Here is a 12,916-nt window from a genome sequence, read left to right as displayed (position 1 = left end):
CTCCACCAGGGCCAGTGCTCTTGTGCAGTGAGCAACTATACAACCGTACACCTGCTAGCCCCAGTCCCTTATTTTATAAATGAGGAACCTGGACCCAGAGAGGGTGCATGAGCTGCTCAAAGGACAGAAAGGTAGCAGCAGCCCCAGGCTGGGGATGGCCCTGCACCTTGCAGCCCACCCCAACCTGCAGAGGGACAGACTCAGCAGTCCAGCCACTGGTGTCCCTTCCCCCCACCTCCACCCCTGCCCCTTAGTGGGAGCCTGTGGAACAGCTCTGCCTGCCCCAGGGCCTGGCTGTACCCAGCAGTCTTGAGCAGCAGGTTGGGGGCTGTCCACGGCCTGGCAGGGGCTGCATGTGGGGTGTGGGCGGCTCCAGCTGGCCCCAGCATTGGAGGAGGGACGAGGGGACATGCAGTATTTCAACTGCAGACCCAGCAGATTCAGGACCCAGACTACGGGTGGGGCTTGCTGGTCCATGGCCCCCAGCCAGCCTTAGGGGTAAGTTACCAAATCAGAGACTTGCCCGCAGGGGCTGGGCTGCAGCAGTGGTCTGGCCCTAGTGAGGTGGGGGAGAGCATAACGGGGGTCAGCCAGCCCCAGCCACAGTCTCACACACACAGAAGCACACGCAAACAGGGAGTTCCTGTTGTGGTGCAGCGGAAACGAATCCAACTTGTATCCAGGAGGATGTGGGTTCGATCCCTGGTCTTGATCACTGGCTTGGGGATCCAGTGTTGCCGTGAGCTGTGGTGTCGGTCACAGATTGATCAAAAAAAACAAAAACAAAAACTAAAAAACCACACACGGACCCCTGAAGACATACAGAAACATATCCAGACAGAGAAATGCCAACAGACAAGCATGCATAGACTCACTAACACAACCACACATAGGAACATATGGAAACACAAAACACAGACAAACAAGTGAAGATGTCCACATAAACACCCAAGACTCTTGTACACGCAGACACACACACACACACACACACACACACACACACACACGCAGACCTACAGACACACCACGGACCTGGACACACAGACACACAAAACCAGATGTACAGAGACTTTCAGGACAGGTGTGCGCACACACGCACACACACGATCGTGCACCCCCCCACCCCACCCCGTTTCACCTCTCCATGTCCTTCCCCACCAGTGTCCTGTTACAGCTCGCGTTTCTTGCTCACTCTACCTCTGCTGGCTCAACAGGAGATACGGTGTCGGTGTCGGGGAAACCGGAGGTGGATCGCACCCTCTCTCTGTCACCACCCCCGTCCCGTTTTCCCGCATCCAGTTTCCAAGCCACGTGACCTGGAAGCCACCCTTCGAAGTTTTCTGAGCTGGCGCTGTGGACCCCGCCCTGTGCGCCTCTTAGCTCCTACCTCTCCCCTGCAGTGTCTTGCCAGCCATCCTGGCCTCCCTGTTTGTGTCCCAGGCTCCAGCCCCAGAGGTTGTGTGAGGATGGGGTGGCCCAGGGCGTGGGGTGGCAGGAAGGGGGTCCGAGGGCAGACCTAGGCTGTTCCAGAGCCCCTGGCTGGTGCAGGACTCGGATTTCCCCATCTCTCGAGGTCGTAGACACAGAGGAGGAGCGACTTGCCCGGGTCACTTAGCCAGTGAGGACTGTGGGGGGGGGGACCTGCTGATAAGGGTTGGGCTGGGAACCCAGAGTGGCAGTAGCCTGGTGGGGGCGTGTACACACTCCAAGTCATACCCAATCTCCTGACCTTTGCCCTCCCCGCCGACTCACTCAGTGCAGGCCCCTTGGAGGAGGGAACCTTGACTTAAACGGGCAGAGTGGCCAGTTGTAGGCACTGAAGGAGCCAAGGCTGTGGGCCCCACTGGCGGGGCCAGTCCAAGGCTTCATCAGGGGGCAGGGAGCAAGTGAGACTGAGGGACAGGCTTCCCCATGGGGAAACATCATGGGACTTGATGGCCATGCCAGGGAGCCCTTCTCTGTCCTCCTTCTCCAATAGGAGGCTCAAAAAGGGCACAGCCCATGTCTTTTTGCTTCTTTTTTTGGCTGGCCCGTGGCATGTGAAGTTCCTGGGTTCAAGGATCAAACTCATGCCACAGCAGTGACCTGCGCCACATCAGTGACAACGTTGGATCCTTAACCCGCTGAGCCACCAGGAAACTCCATGTCTCTCTTATTCACACTGGCATTCTAAAGCCCAGAGTGGTGCCTGGCACCTTGCAGGTGCTCAGTAAATATTAAATAATGGAGTGAATGAATGAATGAACTCTGCCTGCCAGTAGGGGCATCAGATGTGGGTTCTGACGCCACCTGCCCTGACGCCAGGATGTCAGTTGCCCAGGCTCCCTGCCTCCGCGCAGCCTAGTGGCTAAGACCCAGCTGCGGCCTCACCCCCCTGCCTGGATGCTGTCCCCTGTGTTTTGTCCAGCCTGTGTCCTTCCAGGCTGCCCCTTCTCTCTCTGCATGCGCCCCGTTGCGCTGCCCTCTGGCCCAGCCTCTGACACGACAGGCTTCCCAGCAGTGGCCTGAGGGCCCCACATGCCAACTTGGACTCCCCAGCAGGTCCCGAGACCGCGGCAATCAGTGTCCATCAATCCTCTCTGTGTCACGAGGGCCGGGGAAGTGGACACATCCGGCCCTGCGGCTACTTGTGGTTACTGAAACTCTCTGGGAGGGACTGGCCTTTGTCACTCTCCTCCATGCTGGCAAGGGAGGGTGGGGGCTGGAAGTATGGCTTCATTTTTAGGACCCTCATGAAGCTTGAGCTTTCAGCTTTCAGCCTGTCCCAGCCAGCATCAGCTCAGCAGGGCCTGGTCTGCCCAGGGCCTGGTCTGTTTGCAGAGAGTAGCTGTCCTGCCCTGAGCGCTGCAGTCAGACTGGCTGGGTCCAAATCTCAGCTCTCCCTACCTGGAGGATGCCTCCTGCCTCCATCCGACCATCTGAATCACAGCCAATAGCACTGCCCACCCTGTGGGCTAATGAGATGACGCATGTCAAGTGCTTGGCATGCAAAGAGCTGCATGGATGCTGCACTGATGCTGGAGCAGAGGATACAGGAGTCCCAGATAGAAGTGGGGACTTCAAATGGTCCCAGGGTCGGGCCTTTGTTTCCTCCTGCTTGGCTCTAGACCAGCCCCTGGCAATTCCTCCCTGGGAGCAGGTTTCTGGTCTGGGAGAGTTGGGATGGGTGAGCCACCTGCACGGTCTCACCTGAAGGCCTAGGCTGCCCCTCTAGGGGGGGCTCTGTTTCTGAGGCCAATTCTGCCAGGACCTCCTGGAATCTGCCTGCCTCCCCACTCACCTGTAACCAGGCTTCAGGTGTTCAGACAGGGTCTCTCTTTCTGGCGATTCTTCTGGAAGGTCTCTCCTTCTAACAGTTGCCTTTTGAATCTGCTACAAAAAGCTTCCTGCCTGCCCCCCCACCCCCACCCCCTGGATATTCTAGAAACAGTTCTGAGAACTACAATAATGATGATTAACCTTTATTAAGCCCCCACAGCCTGCTGGGTGCTGGAATATTCATCTTTGCAGCAAGAACACAGAGAGGCCTCCCTCTGGGGGAAGTTTGGGGACATAGGTGGGTGCTGCGCTGACGGCACTGGTGTGGGGGTGTGGAGCCCGGGGGCTGCTGGGAAGGCAGGATGGGGACAGACGCTGGGTGCCACGCCTTTGGGGCCCTACTTGTGACGCACGTGGATGCGTGTGAGGCTGGTGCCTGACATGGCACCATGACGGCTGATTTGATGAGCACCATCTGGCCCGGGTCACATGGTGACCGGCCGAGCCACCAGTTCACAGGCTTGATGGCTGGCCAGCTGGGAAAAGGCATCTGCCTGTGGGAACTGGAGGCCGGGGTCGGGGGTGGGGAGGCTGCAGGACAGTGGGTCTGCTGCACGAGGACAGATGGAAGGCCGGAAAGTCAGACTCCAATCCCCACTTTCCTCTCTCACCATCTGGAGGGTCACCCATTCCCACGGAAAGGTTCCCTGAACCGCAAATATTTTCGAGGAGGGATCTGACCCAGGACACCCCCACATAGGGCCTCTGTTCAAGGTCAGAGGCAGGCCTGTTGGGGTCTGCCAGGCCTGCTGACCTCCTTGCTTCTAGAGATGCTGCTGCAGACAGAGTTTGCCAAGAAAGTTCTGAGTCATAAAACTTCACCCCTGGAAGGACCTTGGTGAAAACCAGGTCAGCCTGAGCCAGAAGCTCCTAAAGCCTCGGCTTAGTGAGCAAGAGCTTGAGTCTCTGCTGGGAGTACAAGGCCTTGCCCTTCACATTGCTGGGCTGGGAAGGTCTCAAGTGGGGGCCTGGAAGCTCCCCAAAGAGCCAGGCATCACATTTGTGACCAGTGAAAAGCATGGGGATTTGTTTTCATTTGCTGAAAAAGTGTGTGTGTGTGTGTATGTGTGTGTGTGAGGTCCCCAGGTCTAGAGACAGGCCAGAAAGGCATCTACGAGAGGCACCTCCGAGAGAGATTGGGCAAGATCCTGAAAAAGCTGTGCTCAGGAAAGACTTGAGGAGGCTCTGGGCCCAGCAGCAAGGTGTGGTCCCTGTGTCCCTCTGGGAGGACAGCCTTGTATCAGGTCCATGTTCTCCCGGTGGGCTCTGGCGCCAGTGGCAGGATGCTGGCATGAAAAACACAGGCAAACTTATTCCTGAGCATCTACAAGGCATCTGACAGTGTGGGGCCTCCTGGCTATGATGGGGCCGTGGGGACATGGGGCCGTGGTCCTGCCACTGTGATCACATGACTCTGTTAGTGCTCTGACCACGTGGGGTAGCAGTCAGAGCTTTCGCAAGCAACAGAAAGCAACTTCAGCTCATTGAAGCAGAAAAGGAATTTATCAAAAGGATTTTGGACCTCACAGCATCTTCAGGTGGATCCGTGGGCCACTGGATACTGCTCTTCCTGCTGCCACTGCCCCCACCTGTCCCCAGGAGGGATTCTACACACTGCCCTCTGCTCTGCATCTCTCATTTCCAAAATCTGGGATGGGTGTTTCTGTTGGGTAGCTCCCAGGTCACCATCTAGCTTGTAAGGGAAGCTGGGAGTTCTATTTTGTAAAGCAGTTGGGATTCTCCAACCTAGGAGGATGCTGGGAAGCCCAAAGAAGTCAAATGTCCCTCACATGTGGGTTACCATCAGGAAGGGAACATCCTATGATTGACCATAATGGAAAAGGTTGGGTTTTTTTTTTTTTTTTTTTTTTTTTAGGGCTGCACATGTAGCACATGGATGTTCCCAGGCTAGGGGTTGAATCTGAGCTGCAGCTGCTGGCCTACACCACAGTGACAATCACTGCAATGCCACACATTGTCCGAGCCGCATCTGTGACCTATACCACAGCTTAAGGCAACGCTGGACCCTTAACCCACTTACGAGGCTGGGGATCGAACCAGCATCCTTATGCATACTAGCCAGGTTTGTGACCCACTGAGCCACAGTGGGAACTCCCTGGAAAATAATATTTTAAAAAAGAACATAGGAGTTCCCATTGTGTGTTAAGAACCTGGAGTTCCCATTGTGACGCAGTGATTAACGAATCTGACTAGGAACCATGAGGTTGCTGGTTCGATCCCTGGCCTTGCTCAGTGGGTTAAGGATCCGGCATTGCCGTGAGCTGTGGTGTAGGTTGCAGGTGTGGCTCGGATCCCGAGTTACTGTGGCTCTGGTGTGGGCCTGTGGCTGCAGCTCCAATTCAACCCCTAGCCTGGGAACCTCAATATGCCGTGGGAGCAGCCCTAGAAAAGGCAAAAAGACAAAAAAGAACCTGACATAGTCTCCCTGAGGATGCGGGTTCGATTCCTGGGCTTGTTCAGTGAGGTAAGGATCCAGCATTGCCCAAAATTGCAGTGTAGGTTGCAGGTGTGGCTCCGATCTGGTGGTGCTGTGGCTCTTCTTAGGCCAGCAGCTGCAGCTCCTATTCAACCCCTGATTTGGGAACTTCCTTATGCCATATGTACGGCCATAAAAAATCAAAAGAAAGAAAGGGAGGAAGGGAGGAGGAAAAAGAATATATATGTATAGGAGTTTGTGTCCTGGCTCAGTGGTTAGCGAATCCGACTAGGAACCAGGAGGTTAAGGGATCGATCCTTGGCCTCGCTCAGTGCGTTGAGGATCCTGCATTGCTGTGGTGTAGCCCGGCAGCTGCAACTCCGATTAGACCCCTAGCCTGGGAACTTCCATGTGCCTTGGGTGTGGCCCGAAAAAGCAAAAAAAAAAAAAAAAAAAAAAAAGAATATATATGTATAACTGAATCACACTGCTCTACAGTAGAAATTAACATAGCTTTGTAGATCAACTACAATAAAAACAAAACAAAACCAAAAAACCCCTAGGGAGTTCCCATCGTGGTGCAGGGGAAACAGATCTGACTAGGAACCATGAGGTTGCAGGTTTGATCCCTGGCCTGGCTCTTCCTACCTCTCTCTCACACACAGACACTCTTTCTCTCTCTGATTCACTCTCCTTCACTCTCTCACTAATCATGCTGTCTCTGTGGTGTAGCGGGTGGACGCAGCTCTGATCTGGCGCTGCTGTGGCTGTGATGTAGGCCAGCAGTTGTAGCTCTGATTCGACCCCTAGCCTGGGCACCTCCATATGCCGCAGGTATGGTCCTAAAAAACAAACAACAACAAAAAACAAACCAAAAAAACCGCCCCCAAAATTTAAAAAACAAAAAAGGGGGGGAGGGAATAAGCATTCGTGGGGCACCTCCCATGAGCTGGGTGCCTTCCTCACCTGGCAGGGATGCTGCTGGCCCTTAAGGACCCTTTGGGAGACATGGAAGAAGACTTCCTCTGCTGCCCTAACAGTGGACCAATCTATGAGGTTTTCCTGATGCAGGCGGGGCCCCTAGGATGTGGCTCCAGCGGGCGAAGCATCACCTCTCAGCCGCGCACACAGGTGTGGGTTTCGCAGGCACATACTCGAGAGCTAAGACGTGCTCCTTGGTGTCTCTATAACTGAACTTAGACATCCATCACTTGGTTACCAGTCCAATTCTGTCCTCTTTGATTGATTGATTGATTGATTGATTGTCTTCTAAGGGCCATACCTGTGGCATGTGGAAGCTCCCAGGCTAGCGGTTGAATCCAAGCTAGAGCTGCCAGCTTACACCACAGCCACAGCAACACCAGATCAGAGCCATGTCTGCAGCCTACACCACAGCTTGTGGCAATGCCAGATCCTTAACCCATTGTCCACTGTACAAGTCCACCGTCTGGATGCTCCCCCTCATGACACAGGGTGTATAGAGGATTCCTGGGAGGGGCCAGCTCACCTCCCTTTCTGCTTTACTGAGGCTTCTCCATACAGCCAGCGGGGGTTTGTGGGAAGATTGGTGCATCTTCAGGACACACCTGTTAAGGTAAGTGGGGACACCTTTGCAGGTCAGCAGCCACTTCGAGGAAAGCTGCCCCTTCTCTTCTACCTGCTGATTGAGGCTTTTTCTCCATTTGGGTGGGCTCTTGGCGTCCGTGAGTATGCACGCATCCCCACTCCAAGGCTTACGTTGTCAGCTTCCAGCTCTCCAAGTTCAAAGCCCAGCTTCTCTACTTACAAACACTATTTCCCTCTTAAAGCTTGCTCTGTGTTTCAAAGGCTCTTCTGCAACTCAAAGCCAAGGATTTGACTCTTTGTTCTGAATTTCCTTTGGAGAGTGGAATATAGGAAGCCAATTTAGCATCTGAATGGAGGGGAAGCAATATAAGGAAATTGCCTACAGAGGGGCATCCATTAATATCTCGAAATGATAATGCCCAGCTCCCTGTTATCTCAAGGAGGCTATAATCCTTTGGGGAAAAGAAGATTGCAACCATTCCTGGGCTGGGACGAGGGTGAGGAGAGGGAGGCAATTTCCTGGCACAAAATTTAAAGTGCCCCCAAACCAAAGAATGCAGATAAATACTAGTTTAATGCAATAATTTAAAAAACTCGGAAGTTCCTAGGAGGCATAGGGAGTTAAGGATCAGCATTGTCACTGCTACAGCTTGGGTTGCTGCTGTGGCGCAAGTTCAATTCCTGGCCTGGGAACTTCTGCATGCCTCAGGTGTGGCCAAAAAGATTTTTAAAAAATCATAATGGAGTTCCCCTCGTGACTCAGTGGTAACAAACCTGACTAGTATCCATGAGGATGCGAGTTCAATCCCTGGCCCAGCTCAGTGGGTTAAAGATCTGGCTTTGTTGGGAGCTGTGGTGTAGGTCGCAGACATGGCTCAGATCCCATGTTGCTGTTGGCCGGCAGCTGTAGCTCTGATTCAACCCCTAGCCTGGGAACTTCCATATGCTGCCGGTATGGCCCTAAAAAAAAAAAAATCATAATAGTTTTAAAAATCAAAATTAATGCACAAAAACTCATGATGAACGAAATATCAAAATTTAAAAGAAAGACAGGATCTGTACCACTGAGTTTTTCTTTTGCCACAGGCTCCAATATGGCTCATCGCAGCACACGGCACTGGTACAATCCTGCTTCCTTTATTGCTTTAAACTATTTTTTTTTTTGCCTTAAACTATTATTTTTCTTGATAACTGAGTTTGGGGGGCACCCCCTTATTCACTTCACCCTAGCTGCCCCCTACCCCCCTCGTCCACTGCTGTTCGGACTCTTTCTCCAAATGTGAGACTTGAGATTCAGACAGGGTGAGCAGCTCAAGTGAAACAGATGGTCCCAGGGAATCTGTGGGAGAAACACTTCCTGTTCATTTATTCAGCACAACCTGTTCCTTGAGTAGGTACAATGCAGCGGGCACCGGGCACAGGGCTGAGTGCTAAGGAACAGCAGTGAACCAGGTCGCTACCCTCATGGAGCTTCTATCTGAGTACAGAGGAAACAGACTTCAAATAACTCACAGGTAATTATTTAGTGATAATTGGAATAAGTACTTTGAAGGAGAAATGTGGGAGTTTAAGAACTCATTAACATGGGGGCCTTGATGTGCTCTTGAGGATCTGGAAGCATTCCCTGAGAGAGAGGTTTCAGCTGAAATCTTTTTTTTTTTTTTTTTTTTTTTTTTTGCCATTTCTTGGGCCGCTGGCGCGGCATATGGAGGTTCCCAGGCTAGGGGTCTAATCAGAGCTGTAGCCACCAGCCTACGCCAGAGCCACAGCAACGCCAGATCCGAGCCGTGTCTGCAACCTACACCACAGCTCACAGCAATGCCGGATCGTTAACCCACTGAGCAAGGGCAGGGATCGAACCCGCAACCTTGTGGTTCTTAGTCGGATTTGTTAACCACTGTGCCATGACAGGAACTCCTGAAATCTTAATCATAAGCAATGTGAGCCAAGTAGAATGGGAAGAAGAGGGACCAATGTATGCAAAGGTCCTGGGGTGGAAAGAAGTGGGTGCAGTTGAAAAACTGAGAGGAAGTGTTAGATCAGGTCAGTTCTGTAACAAGCAGCCCTTAAGTCTAAATGGCTCAACAGGAGTTCCTGTTGAGGTGCAGCGGAAACGAATCCAACTTCGTGGAAACCAATCCACGTTCATGAGGATGTGGGTTTGATACCTGACCTTGCTCAGTGGGTTAAAGATCTGATCTGGCATTGCAGTGAGCTGTGGTGTAGGTTGCAGTCATGGCTTGGATCCCATGTTGTTGTGACTGTGGTGTAGGCCCTTCCAATTCGACCCCTGGGTATTTCCATATGCTACAAGTTCAGCCCTGAAAAGCAAATAAAATAAAATAAATAAATAGCTCAACATATTAAAACGTATTTCTCATTTGCTTTGCAGTCTAGTATGTTGTGGTCTCTGCACCTGCGTGGAAAAAGAATTTTCCCACATTCAAAGCAAGGTGTAGACAAGTTTATTGACGCAAGAGCCTGTTAACACAAGGAGAGCAGATTCTGGGCCCATGGTTGGTTGGTTGGTTTTGGTTTGTTTTAGTTTGTTTTTGTCTTTTTAGGGCAGTACCCCCAGCATATGGAGGTTCCCAGGCTAGGGGTTGAATCAGAGCTACAGCTGCCAGCCTACACCACAGCCACAGCAATGCAGACTCCGAGCCATGTCTGTGACCTACACCACAGCTCACACCTACACCACAGCTGACACAACACCAGATCCTTAACCCACTGATCAAGGCTAGGAGTCGAACCTGCGTCCTTATGGATTTGCTAACCACTGAGCTGTGATGGGGACTCTGGGTGTGTCTGTGTTTATAGCCCAGAGACAGAGGAGTAGGAGGAGAGGTCTTGCCATTCACCTGTTGACCTGCTGATAGGTTGGGGAAGAATGGGCTCTTCTGATACAATTCCTGGCTGGTTGGGAAGGATGGGGTCTTAGGGTACACTTGCTGGTTGGTTGGAGGTATATATTGCCCCTGGAGAGGTGGGGTAATAAAGAGTGGGCCACATACCTTTCCTAGTAGGGGGCAGGAAGGAGTAGGCCAGGTTGCTGGGGTGGGGAGGTCCTTAGGGACATTCTAACAATTACAGGGCAACAGGTGGGACAATAAGGGCCTGGTAATTCTTATCTCAGCTGGGAGGCTTTTTGCGTTTTAGCTCCTTGGAGAGGCCTTGAAATCCCACATCATGTGGGTCAGATAGCTCATCTCCATGTGGTGACTCAGGGATCCAGTTTCTTTCTGCCTTTAACACTGCGGGAAATAAAAGAGAGTGGAAAACATGCAGGGATGTGGCATCTATGTCTTCTGCCCACATCCATTGCCCAAAGCTCATCCCAGGGCCCCACCCCATCAGCCTGAGTGCTCAGGAAGAAGAAAGGGAAAATAAAAGCAGCCCTTGCCACAGGGAGGGGACAGGGCAGGGACGTCCTTGGCGGCCATGTTTGGGACCTGGGTCTGTGGTCTTGGAGCAGAAGATTGGTCACAGGTCTATAACACAGTAGAAATACATTGGCAGGACTTCCCAATGGTGGCTCAGAAGGTTAAGAGCCTGGCTGGTATCCATGAGGGTGCAGGTTCAATCCTTGACCTCGCTCAGTGGGTTAAGGATCTGGTGTTGCCATGAGCTGTGGTGTAGGTTGAAGATACTGCTTAGATCTGGCATTGCTGTGGCTGTGGTGTAGGCCGGCAGCTGCCTCTCCAATTCAACCCCTAGACTGGGAAGGTCCCTATGCACCTGGCCATTAAAAAAACCAAAAACCAAACACTCCTCCCCCAAACCCCAAAACTTATGGACAGCTGCGAGCCATGACCACTGTGGTTTCTTCCAAAAGGAAGGAGCCAGGATGCTCAGAAGCCACTTTGGAACGTGGAAGCCCATCAGAACCCATCAGGAGGGTCAGGTTCCCTTTCAGGGCATGGAGGCGGGGCCCCGGGCGTCAAGTCAGCCTCGCTCCTTTGGCCTTGTTACTTCAGCTCCGGTGTCCTCAGGAGGGATGAGGGGTTTTGGGGAGGACTGAATGGAAAATGACACCCTTAGCTTTCAAAGGACCAGGAAGGTCACTGACAGAGCTCAGGTTTCAGAGGAATGTGAACCCCAGGGTATATCTAGGCTCCAGTTTCTAGAGAGTCTGGGGAGCATATGTGCAGAGGCCGAGCTAACCTTGTCAGCTTGGTTGTCCAGCAAAGGGCTCTGGACCCATGGGGACCCAGAGACTGCCTGGAATTTGTGCAAGGGCAAACCCTGAGCCCAGATCACAGGGACCTCTTTGCTCTGCCCTCTTGAGCCCGGGGTCCCCAGGTTTGCCCTGTGGGTCCTAGGACACCTCCAGTTGGTCCTTCCTAGGACCAGACATCGAGATCTGCAAAGCGGGAAGTCCTGGAAATCTTCCAGCTCTCTGCAGGTTGGGGACAAGCACTGGGGCATCGTAGGAGGTTTCGCTGGTGTTCCCCCAGCTGAAAGAAGCAATGAGACATGGTAGGAGAAGGCCTGGCTTTGCAGTAAGATGGACTGGGTTGGAATCGTGCCTTTGGCTCTAACCAGTTGCATGACCTTGACCAAACTATTTAACTTCTCTGAATCTATTTCTTCATCTGTAGGGGAGGCGGATGTAGTGCAGCCTGGCAGAGCTGTGGAGGAAGATAAATTAGATGACCTGTAGGTGTGATAAGCAGAGAACCAAGATGGGAGGGGTACAGACTGCACAAACTAGCCCTGCTCTCCTCCTGACACACGCACACACCTTTCCGGCAGCTGCAGCCAAAGGGATCCTGTTAAAACATTGTGTCAAATCATGTGCCACGCCTCTGCTCAAAGTCCCCCAGTGATGTCTCATCCAGAATCAAAGTCAAACCTTCAGAGAGGCCCTCCAGGGTCCACACCCTCCTCCCTTTCTCTGTCCTCACCTGCTGCCAAGCTCCTCTTGCTCCCCGGGCTTTTTGCAGCTCCAGAAGGCCCAGGCACACTCCTGCGCGGGGGTCTTGGCTTTGCCATCCCCTCTGCCTGGAACGCATCTTCCCCAGACATCTGTCTGCTTGGCTTACTCCCCCTCCTTCCCATCTTTGCTCAAATGCCATCCTGTCCATGAGAGCTTCCTGGCCACTCTATTTTATTTTATTTTATTATTATGATTATTATTTTCTTTTCAGGGCCACAGACGAGGCATATGGAATTTCCCAGGCTTGGGGTCAAATCAGAGCTGTGGTTGCCAGCCTACACTACAGCCACAGCAACTCCAGATCTGAGTTGCCTCAGCAACCTATACCACAGCTCACGGAAACGCCAGATCCTTAACCCACTGAGCAAGGCCAGGGATCGAACCCATGTCCTCATGGATACGAGTCAGGTTCTTAACCCACTGAGTCACAATGGGAACTCCTGTTTTATTTTATTTTATTTATTTTGCTGCTCCTACCGTATGCAGAAGTTTTCAGGTCAGAGATCAAGACACTTGTGCCACAGCAGTGACAACCTGTACCAGGTTTTTAACCGAGGTCTTTTAGCTGCTATGCCACTCCATTTTATTTTATTTAATTAATTAATTAATTAATTAATTTTGTGCTTTTTGGGGCTGCACCCATGGTGTATGGAGGT

The sequence above is a fragment of the Sus scrofa genome, chromosome 2 (genome assembly GCF_054392235.1).
Source record: "Sus scrofa isolate SSC_HxYL_T2T_F1_AM1 chromosome 2, Sscrofa_HxYL_maternal_Yorkshire_Landrace_v2.0, whole genome shotgun sequence".
Taxonomy (NCBI): Eukaryota; Metazoa; Chordata; class Mammalia; order Artiodactyla; family Suidae; genus Sus; species Sus scrofa.
The sequence above is the reverse complement of the archived record's forward strand: the minus strand, read 5'-3'. Positions refer to the sequence as shown.